At 43.4% G+C, this 27,241-nt stretch overlaps 1 protein-coding gene across 5 annotated transcripts in view; it reads right to left on the bottom strand.

The window, feature by feature from the left end:
• CUEDC1 (CUE domain containing 1) overlaps positions 1 to 27,241 on the bottom strand; it is a 123,646-nt gene that overhangs the window by 83,629 nt on the left and 12,776 nt on the right. For 3 of the 5 annotated variants that reach the window (XM_054008201.1, XM_054008204.1, XM_054008206.1), the window contains exon 2: positions 15,396 to 15,557. The exons of the other annotated variants lie outside the window; for them this stretch is intronic. The gene's annotated coding sequence lies outside the window, so the exon portion shown is untranslated. The remainder of the gene's footprint in view (positions 1 to 15,395; positions 15,558 to 27,241) is intronic. 5 annotated transcript variants of the gene reach the window in all.

The raw sequence follows: 27,241 nt of genomic DNA, 5'->3' as shown, positions 1-27,241 counted from the left end.
ATGTCTAGTATGCAGTAAAACGCCCGTCTCAGCTGACTTGGGCTCGGGCTGCGGGGCTATAAAATTGCAGTGTAGATGTTCAAGTTCGGGCTTGATATTCCTGGTATTTCTAAAGGAAACCACAAGAAGGGTGAGGGGAGGGAGAGAGAGAAATACTTTCTCAGAACAAAAACAAAAACTCCACCCCTTCCTTTCCTTCCCATCGTTCGGGACTTCTTTATACATCATGAAGAAACAAAAGATGGCATAATCCCAATTAAAAAAAAAAAAAAAAAAAGACACTAGCAGTTCACCTTTAAGTCCCATCTGAAAGAAGACACCTCCAGCAGTACAGCACACCTTAATACACTTGCGGGGGGACTGTTTAGGTATGACTCAGAGATTAACAGTGTGTCACCAACACCACTTCTGCAGCCTTTAGGTGTTTCCTGTACAAGTCTTCCGTCTAAGTACAAACCTGACATGGCCCTACTTAGCTTGCAAGGATCACACTTATAAGTTGGTATCACTTGAAACCGCAGATAGAAAGAAAAAAATTGAGTAATTCAGTCTCAAAGCCAGTAAGGCATTTGACTGGCACACATGCAATCCAGTGAATGCACTGAACTGACATCTAGGTACAGCTACGGTAAGTGTGTGTTGTATTCTTGCTATGCAGTGACACAGCATCTTATTTTAAATAGCCCTCCTCTTTTATTCTCCCTCACACAGTGTGACATGGCTCAGTGGAGGAGAATCTCCTTGGAAAACTAAACTTCCTGGTGATGGATATTTAATTAAACACCAATATATCAGATATCCATTCTCCACAGAAACAGAAATGTTTCCAATGAACCTTGAAAAAAAGGGATATTACATCTTCTGGTACATTTGGGCTCTTAGAGGGTAAAGCTACAGTTCACTAAAAGTTGTAGTTTAAAGTTTGCTCTGTTTCTGTTGGCATCCCGACACAACGGACCAGAATTGTACATGGAAAATATATGGAGAGATTAACCTGGATTTAAAGTCAGTGTGATGTTCAAATAGGCTCTAAAACCCTTTTCAAACTTGGAAGCACAGCTTGGACAAATTGCAAAAATAAATAAAAGGCACAATAGATTAGGGCAAGTCTGAAGGTGGTACTAATTATAGAAAAGTTGAAGGGTCCAGGGTTACATGATTTTGACACATGAAAAGATGATCAGAAGAATATATAGGAAACAGAGTGTTAAACTTAGAAATGGAGGGTAAGAGAAGGGTTGGAAGACCTAAAACTATCATACAAAAGGATGTGATTAGCGAGGAGTTTACGAGGAACTGCTTCAAGACAGACTAGAATGGAGAAGAAGGACTCGATGGGCCGACCTCACATAGATGAGATTAAGGCTAGAAGATTATGAGATTTCTCAATGGCAAGAGGAGCTGATGGCTTCCTTCCATTGTCTCATTTTGACAGACGCCTGAACTCTCTGGAAAAAGAAGAACAGGAGTACTTGTGGCACCTTAGAGACTAACAAATTTATTAGAGCATAAGCTTTCGTGGACTTATGCTCTAATAAATGTGTTAGTCTCTAAGGTGCCACAAGTACTCCTGTTCTTCTTTTTGCGGATACAGACTAACACAGCTGCTACTCGGAAACCTGAACTCTCTGGGTTCAGCCTAGACACAAACAAACAATAATGTTGCTGCTGCCTCCACCACCTCCGGCACTGATTTATTATGGCCGGCCACTGAGTAAGGATAAGGTCTTCCCCAAAACCCCATCACACTTCCATTCAATTTTTAATTAGCATAATTAATTTCCACATATAATTCACAATGCATTGCTGTCCAGATATTCAGGCCAACCCAGAGCAAAGGCCGTTGTCAGCCAATGGTAGTTCACAATTTAGAACAGGCCTAAATGTTGACATGATTATTTACTATTTGTATTGCGGTAGTGTCTAGAGGATCCATTGTGCCAGACACTGTACATACACAGAACAAAAAGATGGTCCCAGCTCCAAAAAACTTATAGTTGGAGTATAAGATGAGATATAATAGGTCAATACAACAAACAGAGGGAGAGCACAAGGAAACAACGAGACAATATTGGTCAGCATGATAGGTTGTGTTCCCAGCACACCAGCAGCCGAGCTTTCGGTAGGCATCACAGCAGAGGTCAGTTTTAAGGAGGGATTTATAGGAGGACAATGAGGTGGTTCTGCGGGTGTTTACAGGGAGCTCCTGCCATGCATAAGGGGCAGCATGGGGGAAAGGCTGGCATTGATACAAGTTGTATCTATGTGCAAGGATGCCAAATGAGTACCGTGGGACCGCTTTAGATAGTTATGGGACAGGAAAGCAAACACACATTCTTTTCCATTCCCTTTCTGCCTTCCTCTCGCCAATCACCTTGATCTTAGTCATAACTAATAACAAAATAAACTGCATTTTTGTTAAGCTTCTAAATTTATACCACCTAGGCTGCATTTGTACCATTGGGAGGCTTGTCCCTATCTTACCCTAAAATCTTAGAGGGAAGAAACCCTGTTAAATAGAGAACAAGTCCCAAATGTATATTAGGGGAGTTCATGAGCACATCTGTTTCCTCAACCATGGGCAACGAGTCCAAACAGTGCTAGTATAATGGACTTAGTCACTACAGGATAACAAAACCACTGCTACATCTGCATTTCCAAGAGAATACTGCCGTTTCTAGTACTGCCACAGAAATCTTGACTAAAACGGTTTTCATTCACCTATGCATTGCATTGTTATCCAGGTACATCACTCCCTTAATTCCCACTGCAATCTTCATCCGAACCTGCACTGCCACTCCTCTATTGTCTCCTTAAATCCCAGCTCTACAGTCCAGCAAGTGGAGTAAGCTGCAGCCTGCCTCCACAACCATGTAAACAGCACAACTGCATTATCCCCCACACTCCACTGACACCACTTCCTCCATTGCAAGATCCAGTCCACATAAGTATTTCTATATTCCCCTCTCTGATCTCCCCATTTGTCTCGCTCGTTTCTACTCTGTCCCTTCACACAATCTGGATACTCTTGGTGCAACAGCTTTTTCCATCAACTCTCCATCTCATTTCAAATCCCCTGTGAAAACAATTTCTGTCACTTCCCTGTACCTGCTCTTCCTTTGTTTTCTCATCACTCACTTTCTAACCAAGTTTTATAGCCCCATAAAACATTCAGGGACATGGTTTGCAGGGAGCGAACCAGTTCAAAACGTTGGATTTCACTGCTTGATCTAATTTCAAGAAATGCAAGCTTCCGAAGTAATTCCACCTAATAACAGAGAGCCAGAAATATCCAGGTACCTCTAGCTTTGACATAAGAATGAAGAAAAATAAGGTTTGAAGGTGCTGCTATGCCTGATCAAGAATGAGCACACCATACCTTAAATGTTCCGAAGGATATTTCCATATTCTGGGGATGTTACACTTATGTCAACTGTAAACTACTGCATAAAAATATTGGGAAAAAGAAGACATTGTTATAATTGACTCTATAATTAGGTAAAATGTTAAAATCCACTTCAAGACTGAATATCACTGCAACTTATCTAACAGATGGGACATGCTTCATTCTCCAGAGACGATCTAACTATTTCCTTATTTCTAGTCAGTTAGAAATTTGCTTTCATGTGACCAGACAGCAAAAGAACCTTTAAAACAGGTATGTATAATTAAACACACACTTAAATGCATCCATTTGCCTTAGTTAATAAAGGCCTGCTCTCTATCCCTGCCTCAATGTGGCCTTTCAAGAGGGACAGAGTAGCAAATGAGAAATTGACAAGCTGTCAGACAGAAGGAAGAAATATCATTTCCCAAAGTCAGAGCTCATTTTCTAGCAATAAAACCAGACAGAGCTGAAAGGAAATGCCAGGAGCACAGGCAGCAGCATCTCAATAGACAGACACAGCTGGCACAGACACACATTTAACCATGTGTCCTGGCTGGGCTTCGCTTAAATGGGGACTATTAAGGGATATAGAGGCAGCCCCTTGGAATAATAAAAGCCATTTGCAAATGCAAGAATACAGCAGCTAAAAAGCAGGTTAGTACATGGTCTCAGACACCATCTGATGGTCCAGGGACATCGAGCACATCACCGGCCACCGACAGTACCAGGAGGCATGAGCCAGAGCGACATTGTTCTCCCACTACAAGAAAGGGGCCAAGTGACCTTCTCCGTTGGATCATATGAACTGGAACTCCATAAACTCCCTGAACATTAAATCTCACCAAATGAGGGTCAATCCATCCTCATCATCATATCCACTCATTATACTCCACACCCGAACATAGCCACTCTATGAACTTCATACCCTCATATCTCAATGCCTGTACTTTGACCCATCAACCTTTTACCCCCAATCGAGGATATTGCAGATTATGTATTCCTTATGCCACCTGATCTTAAACCAAACTTTGCACCCTCGATAATCTGTACGTTATTCCCTGATAACCAGAAACTTCTATGCTCAAGCTCTGTTCACTTTTTTTTTTAAAACATCATCTTAAACTATCTTCTGACTGAAGAAAAGATGTCAGATAAAGATGAGCATGTTACATTGCAAAACAAAGTTATTTTAAGGGCACCACTTTCTGCCATTCCACATGTACTTGGCTAGCAACAAATTATGCACATGCACACATTGTTTGGTTGACATAAGATAATTATTTCAATATTTGAAAATAGAGGTAGTAAATATATATGTGGCGATTATTGTCAATTAGCATTGGCTGAGTGGATGGCATAAGTGGCTGCAACCCCTGAAGAATCTGCTCAGCTGTTATTGGAAGATGCCCAATTTCCATCTGCAGGTTGTTTTTGCTGGATTGGAGGCCAGAGTGTGAAACGGCCTATTTTTCAGCTAGAACAACAACAGATGAGAAAGGGAAACTACAGTGTCCTCCCAGGTACCAAAAGGGAAGATCCCAGACGTCCATCCTTTTTACGTTCTCCCTTTGTTCTTTTTCTTTTTCCGTCCTTCATCCTACTTCCTTCACGTCCTCTTGGACCCAGCTACTTTTGTGGCAAGGTCAAAGGACAGTGCAGAATAGGTACGTTCATTTCATACACATTGCCACTCAATGTGGGGATTCAAAGACGTTTTTAGATTTTTTTGAGTTTGTTGGTGAATTTCATCCTAGTGCAAAAGAGCCCACAAAAGGCTCTAAAGGACTTGGGTCCAGATCCTCAAAGGCATTTAAGTACCTAACTCCCATTGACTTCAGTGATTTCAATGGGAGTTTGGCACTGTAACACCTTTGAGGATTTGGGCCTTATGCCCTGTTCCAACACCCCTAGGAGTCAATGGGAATCTTTCCATTGACTTCAATAAGCTTGGGCTCAGGTCCTTAATACAGAGTTTTTACAGGGCATTGGTGTGAATTTCACAGTATTTCTTTGCTTTGTATATGCAAAGAGGATAACCTGCACTAAAAAAGAATACACCTCTACCCCGATATAACGCTGTCCTTGGGAGCCAAAAAAAATCTTACCGCGTTATAGGTGAAACCGTGTTATATCGAACTTGCTTTGATCAGCCGGAGTGCGCAACCCTGCTTTACCGCGTTATATCCAAATTCGTGTTATATCGGGTCGCATTATATCGGGGTAAAGGTGTATTATAAAGACAAAACGGCCCCATAGCCCACTCTGTAGAGGCTACAATTATCAACATTCTCTGATTGCCATTGAACAGAGAGAAGAATTTTCCTCTCTGGGAAAAGATTTTCTTTCTACACATCATCTGAAGTTTGCGAGATCCAGAACTTAAATGCAGGTGGATTGACTTAAGCGAAGTTTCTATACACACATTGCAGGTTCCGGCAACTCAGCCTTGCCTAATCTTTCAGCGGCGAAGGCTCAAATCTGAGATTTTGGTCCTTTCCCTCAGCATTGCAGAATTGTGCATAACATTTTATTGCAGGGGCAAAAACACTGTCACTGTGAAGAAGCTGCATTAGGCTTAAACACTCTTGTGCTCTAAACTACTGCAGGAAAACAGACATAACACTGCTTAAGACCAATTTTACTATATACCACTTCGGAGGCTGGAAGATGGAAATTGCTATCCGAGAACGGACTAATGATCCATCTATTCTGGTATCCTGTGACCGACAGTAGACAGTACCAGATGCTTCAGTAGAGACATAAGACTCCCCATTAACAGAGTATTTTGCAATAACCCAGTCATGGGGGAAAAAATTTCCTAACCCCAAGCACTTAGTGGTTAGTTTATTTCCTGAAGCATTAGGATTTGGTATCTCATGTAAACCTGTAGTCACCCTAATATTGAGGATATTCTTATTTTTCATATGAATGTATAATCCTTTTTTAAGCCCTACTAGGCTCCTTGCCTCAATGGCATCTTGAAGGAGTGAGTTCCACTGATTAATTAGGAGTGATGTAAAAAGAGCTTTACATTTGTTGCCTTTTTATTTGAATTGAGTGTCCCCTTGTTCTCCTATTATAAAAAGAGAGGCATCCACTTTATCTTCTCTATACCGGTCATCATTTTATAAACTGACCTATAACTAATCTAGTATCTAGGAACTTATCTGGCCACCATTACCACAGTATCTGAGCAACCTTATAACCTTAATGGATTTATTCTCACAACACCCCTCTGAGGCCAGGGCAGGGCTATTATTTCCATTGTAGAGAGGGGGAACTGAGGCACAGAGACTAAGTGACTTGCCCAAGATCACATAGGAAGTTTGTCAGAACAGAGAACTGACCCCTGGGTCTCCTAAGTCCCAGGCTAATAGGTTACTGCCCTAACCCCTAGACCAGCAGTCCAAACCCCATTTTAATGGGGTCACCTGGGCCAGCATTAGACTTGCTGGGACCCAGGGCTGAAGCTGAAGCCCAAGCTCCACCTCCACCCAGGGTAGTGGGGCTCGGACTCCAGACTCCTCTCCCCGCCACATCCCACTGGGATCATGTAGTAACTTTGTTGTCAGAAGAGGGTCACGGTGCAATGAAGTTTGAGAACCCCTGCCCTAGCCCATCCTTCCTCTCATCACTACTAGTGTCTCCTGCTTAAACTAATCAATCCTACCCTTTTACTTAAAAACATGACTCCTCAGGGCTCCAACACAAAAATAAAGAGAATCCCAAAATATCATGACTTTGTAAAAAAGAGTCTTGATATTTTAAGCCATGATATTGCACTCCGTCCCCTCAAGTGATGATTTTGGGGGATAGCAGTACAAATGACTGCAAATAATCTCTATAAAATTATCTTTGCCAAAAAGAAAATGCAGATTTGTCAGGAAAGAAAAAACAAACAAATTTCAGCATGAGACACCCTGGCCTTTGTGAGGATTTGACTCTGCTTCTTCAAAGTCATTCTCTTTAAAAAAAATAATTGCTTCAGTTCTCGTCTTTATTGAAAATCCAGTGCACAAAAGCAAATAGCCAATTTTCTGCAAAGTTTTCAGAGTGAGAAAAAGTTTTCCTGACATGCTGAGAAAAGGGGGAGGGGGTGGAGAACCATATCAAGGAAGGCAGAAACGACTAAGCTCTTTCCACACACTGAAAGGATAGAAAATGACTGGGAATTGCTCTGTATTCAAGGAAAGTATGTATTAAAAATGAATGCAGTTTCCCTACCAAGTTTATTGCAGCTATAAAAAAGGTCTCTCCTATTCTGACTATATTTTCTGATGTCCAAATTGAAACCCATTAGACTTTAATAGGTTTCAAGTAACAGAGGAAACAAATGAAATCATGGAATATTTAGTAATAAGCTACTCTGCTTTCTGCGAGAAGACAGCTGTGGCTCCCCAGGCCTGCAATCCCTCTGAGATCCCTTATCAAAAGGAGAGTGCTCCTCATTACTTGTCACATGGCTGCTGATAAATAGAAATACAAGAGGAACCCTATGCCATGTGGGAGGCGGGAACTCCAAGAGCCTCCATGTTTGCAAGAATGGCAGGTCACTAAGCCATGTGCAAATGAAAGTGGACTTAAAAGGAAAGGAATTGCACCAGCTGTCTCCAAAGGGAACATTAATTAAAGGGGCAGCACTCCTACTCATTTGCCTTGGAGCTCAAATAAATATACTATGGGGAGCATGAAAGTTAGAGTCGCTTTTTCTTCCCACCATAAATAAAGCGGGGGGACGGGGGAGGGGCGGAGAACAAGATAGGGCTGTTGTTCTCACCCCACCCAGGAAACAGAGATTGGGCTCAGATACATTCAGAAGTTGGTGTTTATTTTAATTAATTAGTTACTCAAATTAATTTGTGCTGACTTTCCCAGTGCTAAAAGAGCAGCACAATTCAGCAGCAACATTACATACCATTATTATGGCCCTATTGTAATCTTATTGCAGCTGAGCCACAAGCCAATGGGAGTTGAGAGCACTCAGTCCCCCTGTAGGATCAGGCTTGACCAGCCCTCGAAGGTTGTGTTGCAGCGCTAACCTGTGTCCACACTGGAAAGGTTGCATTAGCGGCTGACCAGGCAAGCTTGCTTGCAGTATGCCCTATACTATTCTTTGTATTGAGGTAGCGCCCTGGAAGTTCTATTCATGGGCCGGGACCCCATGGTGCTAGGTGCTGTACAAACACAAAGCAAAAAGATGCACCCTGCCCAAAGAGCTTACCCTACGCCTCTGATCATGCCAGCTAACTCATGGCACTATCATCGTTGCACATGACGACTGATGGGTTTGTGTGTGGAAAGGGGTTGAGTTAATGAAAACACTCGGGCTAAAACATGTGGCAATCCACCAGCGAAGACAAGTCCTAAAAGAGAGAGCCCCCTTTTCAGTAGTCTTTTAAAGGATGGACGGATGGAGCGAGCTCATGCTGCAGGGAGATGTCCCCATCCCAGGACCCCAAATAGCACGCCACCATGGCCCGCAGGTTTAAGACATGATGGCCTGATCCTGTAAAGGGCAGTGTCTGGACACAAACACCACCAGAGTTTACGGGAGATTTTATGCTATAGATCAGGGCTTCTCAAAGTCGGGCCGCCGCTTGTTCAGGGAAAGCCCCTGGCGGTCCGGGCCGGTTTGTTTACCTGCTGCGTCTGCAGGTTCGGCCAATCCCGGCTCCCACTGGCCACGGTTCGCCGCTCCAGGCCAATGGGGGCAGCGGGAAGCAGTGCGGGCCGAGGGATGTGCCGGCCGCACAACAATTAGTCCTTCACTCTTCCCCATACCAGTTCCCACATCCAGCCTTCATCTGAAGCCAGGGGGATTGTATTAGCGAATGTAAATACACATAGTCAATGCTAGAGTTGCATCCAGGGCTCCTGTTGCAATGCAGGAGACACTAGCCTGATCAGCAAGTCATCGGCATGTAGAATACCTGATGATTATAATGCGAGTTGCATGCCCAGGGGACCTGTCTAGTGTAGAGGTTTGCACTGAAGGAGCAAGCAATTAATCTCCATCATCTTTCATCAACAGTTTTCTATTCCTACTATAGTTGCTCACGAAAATACTGGATATGCATCCAGATTTTTCCCATAAGCAGCACAGCTTCGGATAACACAGTCAACCTCTGTAGATTCTCCCCCTGCACTCCAAATAGAGGGCACTCTGCATTGGTTTTGGAAGGCATACTCGAGCAAAACTGATTTCAGGTGCAAGTGCCAGTTGTGCTCTATTGCCAGTGAACTCTTCAGGTCAGGGACACCATTATCCTCTGTGTTGTGTGTAAGCTGGGGCCAAAAGAGCTAATGCAATCCTTGGATGTGTAAACTGGTGAATGTCAAGTAGGAGTAGAGAGCTTATTTTACCTCTGTATTTGGCATTGGTGCGACCACCGCTGGAATACAGTTTGCAGTTCTGGCACCCACAATTCAAGATGTTGATAAATTGAAGAGGGTTCAGAGAAGAGACACAAGAATGATTAAAGGATTAGACAACATGCCTTAGTGACAGAGTCAAAGAGCGCAAATTATTTAGCTTAACAAAGAGAAGGTTAAGGAGTGACTTGATTACAGTCTATGAGTATCTACACGGGGAACAAATATTTAATAATGGGCTCTTCAATCTAGCAGACAAAAGTATAACACGATCCAATGGCTGGAAGTTGAAGCTAGACAAACTCAGACTGGAAGTAAGGCATAAATTTTTAACAGTGAGTAAGTAACCATTGGAACAATTTCCCAAGGGTTGTGGTGGCTTCTCCATCACTGACAATTATTAAATGAAGCTTGGATGTTTTTCTAACAGATCTGCTCTAGGAATTATTTGGGGGAAGTTCTGGGGCCTGTGTTAAACAAGAGGACAGAGTAATGGTGGTCCCTTCTGGCTTTGGAATCTACGAATCTACATGTGGTGGAAGGATGGTTTAGGCTTATGGCACTAACTGAGGACTTTGGGAAGCTGGGTTCTGGTCTACTTTGCCACAGGTTTCCTGGGTAACCCTGCATGAGTCACGGGGGCTTGTCTTCACTGCAGTTAACGGGGGCTCACTCAGGTGTTGCCCCTAACCTGGCTCCCACATACACAAACTCTCTCACTCAAATGTGGTGGTGCTTGAAACACAACACCCATCCTGGACTATAGGCTAAAGCCTGACCACTGCTTACATTCAAGCTGGTACCCAGTGCCAATCACCTGAAGTAACTCTGCGGCGAGGACATACCCTGGGTCTTGCTGTGCCTCAGTTCCCCATCTGTAAAATGGCGATAACGGCACTGCCCTATCTCACAGGGTGTTGTCCGAATAAATACATTAAAGACTGTGAGATGCTCAAATGTACAGTGATGGGGCCACAGGAATACCCCGGATAGACAGACAGTATGTAGATGGGGTAGGCAACTCTTTGCAAAGTGCTGCATTAGGAAATTCCCAGACACAAAAGAGTTCAAGTTCAGCAAGGGAAATAAGCGTGTTCATCCATCTCCCCTGTTTTTGGCAAGCAGGCACTCCCTTTATAGCCATACATATGGACAACTAAATACAATATACTGTTCAGAGATACTCTCCAGCTGTATTGGTTTACAAGGCTGGCAGTCGATTGCTCAGGACTGGCCACGGCACTGGTGCTTTACTAATCAAGAACGAAACAAGCTAACAAAACTCCCACTACTAAAGCCCAGCTGCTTTGCTCCTGAGCTTGGGTAGGCGAGTTCATCTCTAAGGGGTTTGTGGTTAAGGTATAACAATTTGGTGTGTATCTTGCCCTTCCTCACTGCAAACCATCAAGTAGTTTTGTCTGTCACACAACAGAACATCCCAGTTGGAAAAAGCTCTGGTACCAATAAGCTGTTTTATAGCCTTGCTCAGGAAATGCTGTCATTCTGTACTTGGTTGCTTGCTTCCAAAGACCACACAGCTGTACTTCGTATAAATCCTCTTAAGCGCAGAGCTTTGCATCGCTTTTTCTCCATGCAATAACCCCATAAGTAGGTCACATACTGCATCAGACCTGGATCACTACTGACTTTTCCCCCAGGAGTAGAGCATGCTTCCTGCAGGGGGAACAGGACTGGGACTCAAACATGCATCTCCTGGCCATGGGGGAGTAAAGAGCAGCTCTACAGCTTTACCCCAAAGCCTTTGCATGCAAAGCATACATGAAACAGAAGGCCAAATTCTCTGCTAGTACAAATTGGCACAACTCCATTAACTTCAATGGAGATGAACCAATTTACACAGTCTGAGAATTTCAGATTGGAGTGGGGAATCACTGTGAACTGATGTACTAAAAATATGAATACTTTGCATTTGTATAGCCCCTGTAATCCAAAGATCTCAAAGCAACTAAGCCTTAAATAGTTTCACAAATGGAGAATCTTAGGTACAGAATATTTTCCCTAGGGTTGCAAAGAGAACACTGACAATCAGTGGGCAAGCCAATAACTGTTATTAGTATGTAATTATTTATATTGCTGTAGGCCCTCAGGGACCAGGGTCCCATTGTGCTAGGTGCTGTACAAATGCATTAACAAAAAGACAGTCCTTGCCCCAAAAAGCTCACAATCAAAGTAGGAACAGGAAACGGGGGAAGACATGGGGGAAGATTCCCAATGCCCTGCTCTTAACTGCTAAACCTGGATGTCTCACATACATCTGAGCAAAATTTAAACACATACTCCCTGCAAGGAGCTTTTTATCTCAGTGATATTTCCTTGTTGGAATTATTCTACAGAACAGAAATAGGACTTTTCAGCCTGGAAAAGAGGAGACTAAGGGGGATATGATAGAGGTATATAAAATCATGAGTGGTGTGGAGAAAGTGAATAAGGAAAAGTTATTTACTTGTTCCCATAATATAAGAACTAGGGGCCACCAAATGAAATTAATGGGCAGCAGGTTTAAAACAAATAAAAGGAAGTTCTTCTTCACACGGCGCACAGTCAACCTGTGGAACTCCCTGCCTGAGGAGGCTGTGAAGGCTAGGACTATAACAGGGTTTAAAAGAGAACTAGATAAATTCATGGAGTTTAAGTCCATTAATAGCTATTAGCCAGGATGGGTAAGGAATGGTGTCCCTAGCCTCTGTTTGTCAGAGGGTGGAGATGGACGGCAGGAGAGAGATCACTTGATCATTACCTGTTAGGTTCACTCCCTCTGGGACACCTGGCATTGGTCACTGTCAGTAGACAGGATACTGGGCTGGATGGACCTTTGGTCTGACGCAGTATGGCCATTCTTATGTTATTATGTTCTATGTTCTTATCCATACATGCCATGCAATATTTAAAAACAAGCAAGAACCAAAGAAATAAAAAGTGCAATGGCCTTTATGAATTAACCAGCTAACACAAGCTACGTTTAAAGTCAGCACAAAGAAGTTATTGCACATTGGTGGCTCAAACTCTCCAGCATACATAGACTGCTCTAGGCACGGCAAAGAGAACAGCACTGGGATGCAGTTTCAGGTAACTGCTGAGCTGATTATGTCTGTGAATTGGGCTCTCTTAGGGCAAAGAGCAGCATAGCAAGTATCGAGAAAGCAATGAGCTGGTAGGCAAGCAGCGTGCTGGTGAAGAGACATCGTCATGCAGCTGCTGTCTCTGCAAGTTCATCAGGCAACAAGGTTAGAACCAAGTGGAATGTTCCAGCATTGTGCCGTCCGCCCTTGGAATTTAAAATACTGGCCACCTACATGAATTACCTACCCAGGCCTTTCCCCAAAATAAATAACAACATTAATTCCACAATGACTGGGCTAGAATGAGATGCAAAGACAGTCTGGGGGAAGATATGTGAGATGAATTCATACACGACAAACTGCATCAGAGACAATAAATGTATGTTTGTCCAGCACCTTTAATCCAGAAGGATCTCAGGCAATTTACAGACTGAATTTACAGACTACATAGCGTTCACTCACTTGCCATGAAGTGCAGCCACTTCTGGGGTGGAAAATGGTAGCTGTTTAATAGCCCACAGAGAAGCGGAAAAATACTGATACACTTCCCCAGTTTAAATTAGAAAGGAGACTATTTTGAGCAAGCAAAATGCCATTGCCCACATTGAATTGTAGCATGGACTTTGGTGTGGACACCCTTTCCCCATAACAATGTAAGGGCACTGCCTTCTCTACAGCTAGGTATAGCCAAGATTAGTTTGCAGCAAAGCCTTCATCTTGAACATACAGTCCCAGCACACAGATAGCACAATCACCAAGTTGAAATCTCACATCTAAATAGGAATTCTACTTCAAGCCAATGTGCTTCCCAAAGACTTACAGAAGTGGTCTTGTATTTGCCCAACTGAGAAGTCTGACTCTCTGTGGGTCCAATCCTGCAGTGGCTTCATGCTTGAGACTCCCACTGAAATTAATGGAATAGGGACTCGTAACAGGGCCTTGGAGCATGTGCACATCTCAGTACACCTTCTGCAGCCCTTTGAAACTGGAGCTGTAGTTGCAGCTCCCATGCCTGCTCCCAGCCACACGCCCTAGAGGGAACCACACATAAAGCTTCCGGCCTCCTGGGCACAGCAGCAGATGGGCGGGACCCAGAGTCAGGGAAAGCGCTCTCAACACCTGTCAGGGCAGGAAGCAGGAGCTGGCTGGAATGAAAATTCAGCCAGGAAGCCCTGGAAGAAGGGTTATAAGGACTGTGAAGAAACCTGAGGGCTCTGAGGGGCTGGAAACAAGGGCCAGACAAGGCCCTGAAGGGCCGCAACACCAAGTGGGACACTTTGTTCTGAATCTTGGTTTCTAAGGTCAAGAAAAATCCTGAGCAAAGGGAATGAAGTGGTGCCATTGCTTGGAGCACAATTTTCCCTTCCCCAGCTGGTGGTTCAGCCCACCAGCTCACACAGCTACTCATACCCAGCCTCTGCACATTACATTCGTCTCAGGAAGAGAAGGTTGTTTCATCATTCACGCTGCCCAAAACAGGTGCCACACTAGGTGAGTCAGAGGCTCAGCTCTTCTCTCGCCAACTTCTGCACCACAGCGTGAAAAAGCAATTGAGCTGCTGCAGCTCTTCACTACCACATGCTCTTCCTGTTGTGGCTAAGCGACAGCGCATCTGCGTCAAATGGCCGCAACAGGTAGACCACTAACAGAAGGGGAAAACCCACATGAGGAAAGAGTCCCTGACACAAGCAAAATGACACACAGACAAACACACAGTGTTCAGCGCTGCGATTGTAAGATTCTAATCTAACTTTTATTAAAGCATCAGAAATTCTAGAGGCAACACCAGAGCTCACACATGCATAGCCCTTAACTCATCACCTCCATCCTTCCCCTGCTCCGATTTGTCCTGAGCGCCTACTGTTTCTCTGAACAAATGAACTAGGTGGGGTTAAGGCAGGGTGATTGAAATATTGCAGAACAGCTGGAGACAGGAGAGTGAGGTGATCTGCACTACTGGCTCCAAAAGGCGTAGGCGGATCTAGCCCAGAGTGGATAGGAGAGTACATTTCAAACCCAGCACACAGCTCAGCACCACTGGCAGTGTCTGCTCAGCACTGACAGCACAGGAGGTAGCTTAGCGAAGCATTGCATTGCAAGAGAGGGATGGGGAAGCTAACTTCACTGGCCTGCCTCACAGCTGGCTCTAGCAGTTGTGGTCAGGCCTACAAAATGATTTCCCACCCATCTCCATCAGACAACAGCCAGTTCTTGTCCACTAGAGGCAGGACTTTCAAACAAACTAAGCACTGGTCTAACTCTGCTCTGACTGACTTCTATAGAACTGCAGTTTGGCCAACACTGAGTACTTTTGAAAATCCCAGGTTTGCTGTGGCTTAGGTATGCAAGATGTTAGTTTAAAAGACTGCATGTCAGAGCTTGTAATTCGTTCTTTGATTAGAATTCTGGACAGCCTCCTCGTATTCTGCGCTCTTTGGTTTGCATCTTAACTGCCCTGATACAGGTGTGCCTATAAGCTGGATACAGGGAACAAGGAAAAGTTATGGTACCCAAAGGCATTCATTTTTAACTACTAGGTAATAACTTAATGTTACCCATTGTTCAGTGTGTTTCACATTCCTCCCCCTCTGTAGCTGATCCACAGAGGATAACTGCCTGCTACTGCTCCCAGCTGATGGAGTTACTCCTTCGGATCAAGTGGCCAAGATCTCTGGTTTGGTGCTGAAGTTTCTCAGTTCAAACCCTGCTGATGATGCCTACATGGGGAAAGTTGCAACATTTATAAATATTAACCATCACAACACAGAGGCAATTATCCCCATTGTATAGTTGGGAAACTGGGGGCTAAGTGACCTGTGCAAGGTCACAGGGAGAGCCAGTGCTGGACCAGTGATTGAAACTCAGGCATTCCTGGCTCCTAGCCCAGGCTCAGATTACGTCTAATGGCCAGCATAGCACATTAATTGCCCAGAGGATGCTAAGACAGAGCAGTCAGGGGTGGATGCGACACAGTGGGCGGGATTAGCTTCCTCTCTAGTTTACTGGAGCACCCAATACATTGACTCCCAAGGAATCAGCTCCTTGCCTTCTTCAGCAGCTGATAAAATGCAATGAGGAGAGAGACACAACAGGAAGAACTAGGCAGACAAAGTTCATCTTGCTGTTTTAGTGGACATTTCTAAAGGGCTAGATCAAGCCACATAGAAAAAGCTGGGTTTCCAAACGCTCCCGAATTATATCCTGGTGGTGGGGTCCCATTATCTGATCTTAGACCTGGGTCCAGGTTCTGTGGCTTGGGTCCATTTTGCTAACCCAAGGTATCTAAAAACATTTCCGTCAACATCCAGCACTTTCCTCTCCCCCTCTCCTTCCCTCACCCTCTCTCTTAAGCAGACTGAGGAGGAGTTAGCAGCAGGGGGAATTAAGGAGCAGCCCTAGGAGAATCCCCTAGGGTGACCAGATGTCCCGATTTTATAGGATACTGGGCTAGATGGATCTTTCGTCTGACCCAGTATGGCCAATCTTATGTTATGTTAACCTAGGCCTTCATCCTGCACTTATGCGCATGAGCAGTCTCTATAGACTCAAGGCCCTTGTCTAGCACTAGCTAGATCAAGCCATAGTCAACAGTCCTGATATTTGAGGCTTTGTCTTCTATGAGTGCCTATTACTCCCCACCCCCGTCCCGATTTTTCACACTTGCTCTCTGGTCACCCTAGAATCCCCACAACCTTATCCTTAACAGTCAAATCTAAAGCGAGAAAGCCCCATTATTGGGCATTTCCAGGCTGCCCACCCCTATCATTCACAGCACTGGGATGGGAAACTGGCTTCTCTCCCCATAAAAAGAAGAACAGGAGTACTTGTGGCACCTTAGAGACTAACAAATTTATTAGAGCATAAGCTTTCGTGGACTACAGCCCACTTCTTCGGATGCATATGCATCGAAAGCTTATGCTCTAATAAATTTGTTAGTCTCTAAGGTGCCACAAGTACTCCTGTTCTTCTTTTTGCGGATACAGACTAACACGGCTGTTACTCTGAATTCTCTCCCCATGACTTTCTATTACCATTCACTGCTAGTTAGCAACAAAGCCAGGACACTAGCAAGGAAGAAAGTTAATTAACAAATAATATCACTTTAAAGGCATTTCTTTCTAGAATCCTCCTATCTCTCTCCCTTCCCCCCCTCCCTTGTTTAGATGTTCTGGGCTTGCTGCTTGTCAAAGGTGCAGAGCACTCAACTGCAGCTGAAGTCCACCTCTGGAAAAAGGCAGGCCCTGAGTGCTTTTCTAGAGACACAGTTTCTCCACCCAATCCTTCAGCAGTGGGAGCTATAATTAACACATGCTATAACTAGCCGGCAACACTCCCAGGGGTTTGCAAGAACTTCATTTCTGACTGCATTTGGGCCAAGGATGCATCGAATCTCTCCCTCCCCCAGTTCTTTTCATGCCGAATGGAATTATCTTGGTGGCCAAAGCTTTACAGCTTTCACGGAAAAAGATCCCAGGGACTTTTACACCAAAATGTGGCACTGAGCGGTGTGATGGCAACTTGCCAGATGCTGGGAGGCTGCGCCTAAGGACAGAGAGTTGAGAATGGCAAATAAACACAGTGCTAATACCTGCTGGGACTTGTAATCTCCCAGATAAAGGAAGAGAAAGTATTCCGAGGCAGAGGGATGAAAGGCTGCAGTTTAATTATCACCTTAGCCCTCGCCTTGTGCTTACAGGGAGAGAGAGGCCAGCAGTTGCGTTTTAGGAATCCATTGGCTGTATCTGACCCTCCAGCAGTACTTTGGGCGCCCATCCCGCTGCCCCCATTTTCACAAGGAGCAGGTGAAAAGAATACATGAAAAGTACCTACAGCATTGAATGGGACTCTCAGATTTTAAGGCCAGAAGGGACCATAAGATTACCTAGTACAACCCCTGTGTAACATGGGCCATACAATTTCATCTAGTAATTCTTGCAGCTAGCCCAATAACTTGTGCCTGACTTAGAATGAGAGAGAGCGTGTGGCCCAGATCCTCATGGAATTTAGGCTCCTAAATCTCAATGGTTTTAATGAGAGTTAAATGCCTAAGTACCCTGAAGGATCTGAGTCTGTGTGTCTTTCACCTCTAGGTCACTGGCTCAAATCCAGCCAGGTCAGTGAGCTAGGCAAAATGACTTTGGCCAATTCAGTTTGGCTCCCAGTGGATAAATGGCCACACCACATAAACCGTCATCTCAACTGGCGTGAACTGCTCCCCACCCTTACTGACTTGGCACTGTAAGCACAGAGGCCAAAGATCGAATGTAGACTGAATTGCCTGGTTGCACCTAATGGCAGGGCAATTTCAGGGGCCACACTTACAGACCCCTCTTCTCCTGATATGTAGGACTTTACCCTCCAGGGCCATTCACTTGAAACTTTTCACCAGTGCTCAGATTAAGGTTTGCAATGTTGTTGTTGTTTTTTAAGGATCTGTTTTGATTTAAACAAAACTGTTTGTTGCTGAGAAACCTAATTAGGGGGAGAAAGGAAAAACAATCTATAAAATTACCACATGAATGACTGCTTATAAAAAATTGAAATACCCCATTATTTACACAGCTAAGTCCTTGCTCAACCTCAATACACCTACAAGCCCAGCGGATAAACTGGTAGAACTGAAATTCGCTAGAAGTTTATGACACTTGCATACAAGAAAGGGAAGAAAAAGCTTCTCATGAGTTTTCAAGCACTGAAAATATCACTCACACACACACACACACACACACACACACACACTAGTCCATACCAGAGTCGCCCTCACGAAAGAAACAGGGTGATGCCAACAAGACGCAGCTTCTCCAAACACTGATCTGGACACTTTGGACTTCCCTGAAACACTTGCTCTCCTCCCTCGAGGGCAGGTGCTGACCCGCTTCACACGCAGCACCTGAGAGTTCAAAGCTCAGGAAGGAGAAACTAGCCGGAATCTAGAAGCCTTCCAAGGGAAGGTAGGCTTGGGAGCACTCTTGAAAGGGAAGAAACTGTTGTGAGGGAATATAGGAATGAGAAGCATGGTTTGGGGGTCTGAGCACTAGACTTCAACTCAGGGCTCCTGTATTCAATCCCCATGCATTTGCTCTCAATACTGAGAGGTTTTCAACCAACGAACTTCTCCGAAGAGATGGGACCTAAGTAATGCGTACGCTTCCGTGGGCCCTCTGTGCAGGGGTGAATTTTACGCATGGTTTGGGAAGCACTTAGGGATGAACAGTGCTCTGCAACCATAAAATAGCAGGATTGCTGTGTGATCCTGGGCACTACACTCAGCCTTTTGGTGCCTCGTTTCCCTATCAGCACAACAGGAATAATTATCGTGGCCTATCTCACTGAGTGATGGTGAGGATCTATTCACCATATCTATCAGGGGTTTTAAGTTGCTCAGCTGAAAGGTGTTATGGAAGGGTGAAGTAGTACATACCCCCGGGTCATTGAAACCAATGACCCAAAACACTGGAGGATGTCTTCAATGTTTTAAACCCTGTGGAAACATCACTGAGATAGCCTAGGTCTGATAAACAGGGAGAACATTTATAAAGGTGAAAAATCAGGCTGAGCAAAACAAATACAAGTGTAGCAGGCATCTCAGTTTTCTATGAAACTCCTGTATCTTGATCTCAGATTGAATGTTGGAGTCGCCTTCCAAAAGCACCCTGGTGATTTAGAAGCACAAATCCCATTGGGTTTTGTGCCCATGGGACTTGGGCACTTTTGAAAATCCCACCCACAAGCCCTTTTGGGTGAGATTTTCAAAGACACAAGTGTCAGCTAGGTGCCTAACTCCCTTTTGTGCCTTTGAAAATCTACCCCATTGATCTTCAGTGAGATCTGTGCTCCTAAATTGCTTGTGTCTTGCCAATCCTACCCTAATTCTTATGTTTCACATGCAATCTGGAAAATATTGAGCTTCATTATTCATGTGGGAAAACGTGTTGTACAAAGCAGACCCACAGAAGAATGTGTATTCTTTGAAAACTTTGCTTCTTGCCCCGCATTTCAAAGATGCTCGCATGTCTCAAAAAGATGAGATGACCGGAGGACACAAAATCCCTAACACAAAGATTACATTTGTTCAAGAATCTCCAAAACATTCATAATGCACTCAGAACATTCACTGTAAAGCATATTAATTAGATTTTAAAATGTGCATTAAGAAAAGAACATCTAGTAAAACAAAGTTGTAGCTAGCAAGAAATCAAAGAGGGAATGTGAAAGGACAATAAGGCTGATGAGAACTATAAGAAGACAGAGAAAACCCAGTCTCTCTCTAACCTTTTATTCAGGAAATCCCTCTTTTCTCCTGCAGGCAGCACTTTTGAAAGTGTGTTTTGGTACCTTCATCTGGCCCCACTCTGCAAGGTGCTGAACAACCTCAACTAACAATGAAGTCCTTTGGGGTTGAGGTCACTTGGCACATCACAGGAACTGAACTCCAGGTGGCTGGGGAAAGCTCTGATCCATTTGATCCTTCCTTGCAATGCAGGGAACTGGCTTTCCCCATCTATGCAGCCTTCTGATGTAGCCCTGTCCTCTTACTGGTACGTCCTAGAGCCTTTTTATGTACAGCACACTACTCTAATCTCTCTCTTATGTCCTGCGGTCTGGCCACACATTGTCTCTTACACTGTGACAGTTATGGAAGGAAATATTCAAGTTATCCAATGTCTGTGTCTTCCTTTTACTACAGTCTGTATAGACAACTGAGGCCTGAGGCACAGTCATGGCCCAGAGCCATCTACTACCCACTGTTGATTAGCCTCTAGTAAGCACAAGGTAGTTAGGGTGGCTTTCTGGGCAGATGTGGTCTAGCAAGAGGATCCTTGGGGGGTGCATGGCAGGAGGGGTGAGGTTTTTTTGCTTCGTCAGGCAGGAGTTCGAGCGGCTTTTTTTTTTTTTGCTTCGGTGCGGCAGGGGGTGCGTGCTCAAAAAAATTTTAAGGATAGGGGTGTGCGATCAAAAAAGTTTGGAGACCACTGGTCTAGCAGATTGACCACAGGGGGCTGGCAGTAGGAAACCTGTGTTCCAGCCTTGACTGCCACCAACTTCCTGTGTGACCTTGGGCAAATCACTCCCCCTTTCAACCTGTACTCAGTCTTAAAACCATACAATCACCACCCATGACTCACAACTGTGCTGTAAATATAACTCCTTCCATTTGTGCCTTTTTGACTCATTTTCTTTGCACTGCTTGCAAAGCTCAATAAAGACCATTTCAAACAACTGCATAAAGCAAACATTAGCTCCCCACACCAGGTAGCTGGAACCCTAAGGATCATCAGCATTGCTCCCAACTGGGGGAGAAGGGAGAACATAAGAATGGCCATACTGGGTCAGATCAAAGGTCCATCTAGCCCAGTGTTCTGCCTTCCGACAGTGACCAATGCCAGGTGCCCCAGAGGGAATGAACAGAACAGGTAATCATCAATTGATCCATCCCCTGTCGCCCATTCCCAGCTTCTGGCAAACAGGGGCTAGAGACATCATCCCTGTCCATCCTGGCTAATAGCCATTGATGGACCTATCCTCCATGAACGTATTTAGTTCTTTTTTGAGCCCTGTTAGCAAGGAGTTCCACAGGTTGGCTGTGTGCAGTGTGAAAAAATACTTCCTTTTGTTAGTTTTAAACCTGCTGCCTATTAATTTCATTTGGTGACCCCTAGTTCTTCTGTTATGAGAAGGAGTAAATAACACTTCCTTATTTACTTTTTCCACACCAGTCATGATTTTATAGACCTCTATCATATTCTCCCCCTTAGTCATCTTTTTTCCAAGCTGAAAAGTCCCAGTCTTATTAATCTCTCCTCATATGGCAGCCGTTTCATACCCCTAATCATTTTTGTTGCCCTTTTCTGAACATTTTCCAATTCCAGTATATCTTTTTTTGAGATGGGACAACCACATCTGCATGCAATATTCAAGATGTGGGCGTACCATGGATTTATATAGAGGCAATATGGTATTTTCTGTCTTATTAGCTATTCCTTTCTTAAGGATTCCCAACATTCTGTTTGCTTTTTTGACTGCCGCTGCACACCGTGCATTTTCAGAGAACTATCCACAATGACTCCAAGATCTTTTTATGAGTGGTAATAGTTAATTTAGACCCCATCATTTTATATGTATAATTAGGATTCTGCTACCATGTCAGAGCCTGTGCTCTGATCTTTGAGACCCCAAGAGCCTAATGACAACTTGCCAGGGACTTGAAGCTCTGTAGGAATTTGCAGAAATATTTACATAACCTAATTGTGCCTTGGGTTTTTCGGGGCACAAAGGGGCATTGCACGGATACTTTCATAAATCTGCGTAAGATGCTCAGATACTGCAGTGAGGGGGCCATGTAAATACCTCATTTAACTAACAGAATGGTAGAAATTTCCAACACTAAGGCCTAAATCCAGAATTCTGTTTTCTCCTTCAACATCAGAATATATAAAGGAGAGCAGAAATGTAGCTCCCTATGGGATGTTAGGTCTCACTCATCAAGTTAAAAGAAAATCCGTCTGTTTGCCTCTATGCTGCATGTAGAATCAAACTCTGACAAATTCCATGCCAACATATCAATAATCAGAGATCTGGGTCACCCAGAAATAATGCAGTATTATGTAAATACACAGATAAGTCACTAATAATATTCAGCCAATTGGATGGTTTGTAGCTCATTTCTAAATGTACCTTTTTCAAAACAAGATGTTATTGGAGCACTCGTCTTCCACTGACGCTATTGGCAGTAGAAGGAGAAATGTGTCCAAAGCAAACAATTAAAACTATTTGTTTATTATCAGGATTTTGTTTTTAAAAGTTAAAGTGTTTTGTTAAAATATTTTTAAATCCAAGGCACCCAACAATATACTGATCGAGGCAACAGAGAAACAGAGCTCCTCACCCAACAAGGGTATCAGATTCTCAAATTGCTGAAGACATTGCAAAACCCAGACTTATGGGGAGGAATGTAGTGTATAAGAATAGGTAATATCCCTTTAAATAGTTAGTGAGCCATATAGTGGTATTCACCATGTTCTATTTTAGAAGCTGCCAAAATTCAATCAGAGCAGCAGTATGTCATTTTAACAAAATGGATTTTTTGTCAGAAAATGTTAATTCATCAAAACCAAAACTGTTCACAGGAAACTACAGGTTTAAAATTTCCTATTTCAAAAAATTTTTAGAAGAAAAAGGTTAGCAATGGTCAGCCAAGGTTACCCAAGATGGGCAGGGAGGGTGTCCCTGGCCTCTATTTGCCAGAGGCTGGGAATGGGCGGCAGGGGATGGATCACTTGGTGATGATTGCCTGTTCTGTTCATTCCCTCTGGGGCACCTGGCATTGGCCGCTGTCAGAAGACAGAATAGACCTTTGGTCTGACCCAGTATGGCCATTCTTATGTTCGAATGGTCAACACATCCTGTTTGGACCTTTTTTTTTTTTTAAAGTTCCATTTCTTGGTACAAAATTAAAAGCTGCTTTGAAATTAAAGTTGATTTCTAGTAAAAATAAAAAATAAAAATAAATGTTTAAAAGGTTGAATGCAAAATGCTTTAATTGACCCAATCCAAAACAAATTCAGATTTTCTATTTGTGAAAATTTTGAAGATTGAATTTTTGTCTCAATTTGGGATGGGAAAAATTTCAAAATTTTTCACAGAAAGGAAAAACCATTTCCCACGGTTATATTACCTAGTCCTTGCATGTTGTGTATATTCAGTAAATATGGTTATTTGGATGCTATTGGGCTCCTGTAGTTCCTTCATATTACATTTGTAGTGTAAAGCGCAAAAGACCCAACAAGGAGGGCTGAGGGAATTAATACATTTGCTGGGTGGAAATGGAGAAGTGTTATTTTATAATTATGTTTGCTGGTGGGTGTTTATCTGTTCTTTCAACTGGGATCAGCAGTCACTGATATAATGTAACAATGTGCATAATGGGAGTCAATATCATGTGATGGGCACCTATGGAGAAGTTCATCAATCAAAACAAATAAATAGAGACAGTATGAAATAAAGATACCTCCTAACCCAATGTCCTAGAAGCTCTTAATGTCAACAGCTTTCAGGAAAAAGTCATTTAACCTGCCACAAAAAGATCACCTTTCCATAAATTCTATCCAAATAAATCCAAACTTAACAGAGCACTCAAACTCTGCTGTAAAATAAGAGGATGGTTTTTAAAAATCCTACAGAAAGAACCTCATTTTCTACTAAATTCTATAGGAGTACTAAATTCTATAGCAGAGTTGTTTTTTTAATGGTTTTTTTACAAAGGAGCTAAAGGGAGATGTCCAAGTCCTTCAGGTTACTAGTTTTGTTCCAAGAAAAAAGAAAGAGAAAGAAAAAGAAAAAAAAAGCAGCGTGGGCACCTAAAAGTTTGGCTAAATCCATATCTAGGCACCTAAGCAAGCAAGCAGATTTTCAGAAGGACTGACTTAAGAGAAGCTGCCAAGCATTCCACCCTTTTGGAAATTAGACTGTTTTCTTGGATGCCTAAATAAGGACTTTTTCAAATATGAAAGCCTAATGTTAGATAATCTAGGCCCTGTAGGATTTTAGAGTAATTTCTACAGAACTGTAGAAATTCTTTATAACATTCAATTCAAATTCATCACTATTAAGTTCTAGAGGACTTTTCTTTAAGGACCAGCCTTCAAAAATGCACAAGAACCCCTTAAACAGCAACCTACGTCTTTGAAGGCCTTTAGCCAGCTAAAAGTCTTAATTACCTATATGCAGTTCGAATTGACTATGGGTTGGAGAGAGCATGGAATAGTTCACTACTAGAGACAAGGCTCCTTTTAGTCTGAATGTTTACGCTGCTGAAGCAAAGACTCACCATGGCAACCAGCTTTGCCACAAAGCACTGCTCAGCTTGAATTACTGCAAGGACAAATGTTGAAACACTAAATCCCTCTTCTGTAATGCATCAATATAACCTTTGATTAAAGGGAAAAGAAAAAGAAATCCATGCCAGGCTTTTGCTGCCAGTTGAAGAGCATATTTTCTAAAGTTCACCTGCTGGAAAAAAAAAAATGCAGCTGATTTTCCAAAGAGGATTAATGTCCCCTCAGGCGCAAGCACAAAATCAAGCAACAGCCCCACAATTTTATAGGCAATTAGCAGAGCTTTCAATGGTCTTTTTTCCTCCATGTAAAATGCTGGAATGCATTCAGGGCCCAATCCACCATACCCACTGAAGTCAACAGGAGTCTTTCCATTGACCTCAATGGGCTTTGGATCAGGCTCTTTGATCCCATCATAGATGATGAGCACCCTTCAGTAAGAGTTATATATACCCCCTTCCCACCTCTGCCCCCACCCCTAAACTATGAATTGGACCAGTCACCTTTATCGTAACGCCCTCCAACTTTTGAGAAACATCTGAGGATCTCGCTCAGCTATTAAAAATGCCTCTCCTCCCACTTGGCAAGAATTTTTATATAAATCTGTGAACAATACCTTTCGGCAGGAGCAAATGCATTTTTATCCAGTTTTCATTACAAATTCTTAACGCTTTGCTTAGAGAAAGCCTTTGAAATGTAAAGGTACTAGATACCAGGCTAGACGAAGGCTGATCTAACTGATGAGAAGATGTCCTCATAATGCTTTATCATTTTTGTTTTCCAGTTATATAAATCCGTGCAGCAAAGTATAGCAGTTTGAATTTCATGATGGAATGAATGACCGATGAGAAAAGGAGGGAGAGGGAATGCCGGAACTGCATCTAGACTATATCTACACTGCCTCACAGTTGGGATTACACGGGTGTGAAAACCTGTGCGCACTGCTGTAACTCCCCCACCTGGACGCTGCGGGCACGAAATAAAAGGTTCCCCATTCGCATTAATGCAGTCCGACGTTAACGCAAACTAGGAACCTTTTGGTTTACACCCGCAGCATCCACAGTGGGGAGTTACAGCGCAGCACTTCGGTGCACACTGCTAGTCACATCCCCATCATCTGAACTGTGGGGCAATGTAGACAGGCCCTCGCTATAGCTTGATCTTTTTTGATGGGGAATGGCAGATGGCTTGAGACAATCTATAATGGGACACAGAACCTTTCAACTGTAGGTCAATGGTTCACGTTTTCTGCAGGTCAGAATTGGTGAGTGAGACATCTAATGGCTGGCTCCTGTGGAAGATGTAGCAAATCAGGTGAAGACAACTTGAAAATAGGAGGGTATTTCAAAATGAGCATAGGAATTGCTGTTTTGAGCTATTTTCCCTCTGGAAAGGCCTCATGGGGAGGGATCATGCTTTTGCTGCTGCTTCTACACATAACCCCTCGGTAACAGCAGGAACAGCAATGATCTGATATGACCCTAGTCAGTTACTTTCCATTGTTCCTGCAAGCCAAAGAGAACCTGCCATGTACAAGAGCAGTACAGGAGTCAATCCTTGCTACTGCAGGGGTAGAGATACACATAAGTAAGCCCCACATGGTACATAGGGTCGACCTCATCTAACAACACTGAGGTAAAATCTATTTGTGCTTTGTCTCCACTAGGGTTTCATATCGGGATTGCTATCTCCATGTAAAAACACACCTCTTCACAGTGAGCATACAGCCTAGGTGTTCGAAGGGTAGGGACCTGCCTACCCTGACTAATGGTGGGAGGGGAAATAAAGGCACTTAGGTAAGAAGTGACATGCTCAGGGTCGAATGACAGGTGAACTATATAAGCTGAAATAAATACACATTGTCAGTACAAATACTGAAATTCTTTCATAAAAGGCCCTTGCTACAATCAGCATAAATTAGGGAAGTTTTGTTATTTGTTACATTATATATTTTAGGCCTGGTCTGGAGAGATTTTGTATCAGTACAGATATTTCAGTTTCTGATTATTGGTAACCAATCACAACTCTATATTCTCTACTCTATATACTCTATACAGTTATACCAGTACAACCCCTAGGGTAGGTCTTCACTACAAGGGGGGTTCGATTTAAGATACGCAAATTCGACGTATCACAGCCGACTTACCCCGCTGTAGGGACGGCGGCAAAATCGACCTCTGCGGCTTCCCGTCGACGGCGCTTACTCACACCTTCGCTGGTGGAATAAGAGCATTGATTCGGGGATCAATTGTCGCATCCCAACGGGACGCGATAAATCGATCCCCGAGAGGTCGATTTCTACCCGCCAATTCAGGCGGGTAGTGTAGACCTAGCCCTAGTGTGGACAGTTATACCAGTATAAAAGTTCTTCATACCTTTATTTCCCTTCCCTATGGGAATAGCTATACCAGTATAAGCTCTTATATACCAGTATAACTGTGTCTATACGAGGGGTTGTTGTACCACATTAACTATCCTGGGATAGTTCTAGAGGTACAACTTGTGTATATAGAGAAGGCCTTAATACTGATGCCATTTTTTAGGAGGGGGGAGGCTTGATCTTAACA

This window comes from Malaclemys terrapin, chromosome 18, assembly GCF_027887155.1.
Source record: "Malaclemys terrapin pileata isolate rMalTer1 chromosome 18, rMalTer1.hap1, whole genome shotgun sequence".
In the NCBI taxonomy this organism is placed as follows: domain Eukaryota; kingdom Metazoa; phylum Chordata; order Testudines; family Emydidae; genus Malaclemys; species Malaclemys terrapin.
Note: the sequence above shows the minus strand (reverse complement) of the source record. Positions and strands in the feature narration are given on the sequence as shown.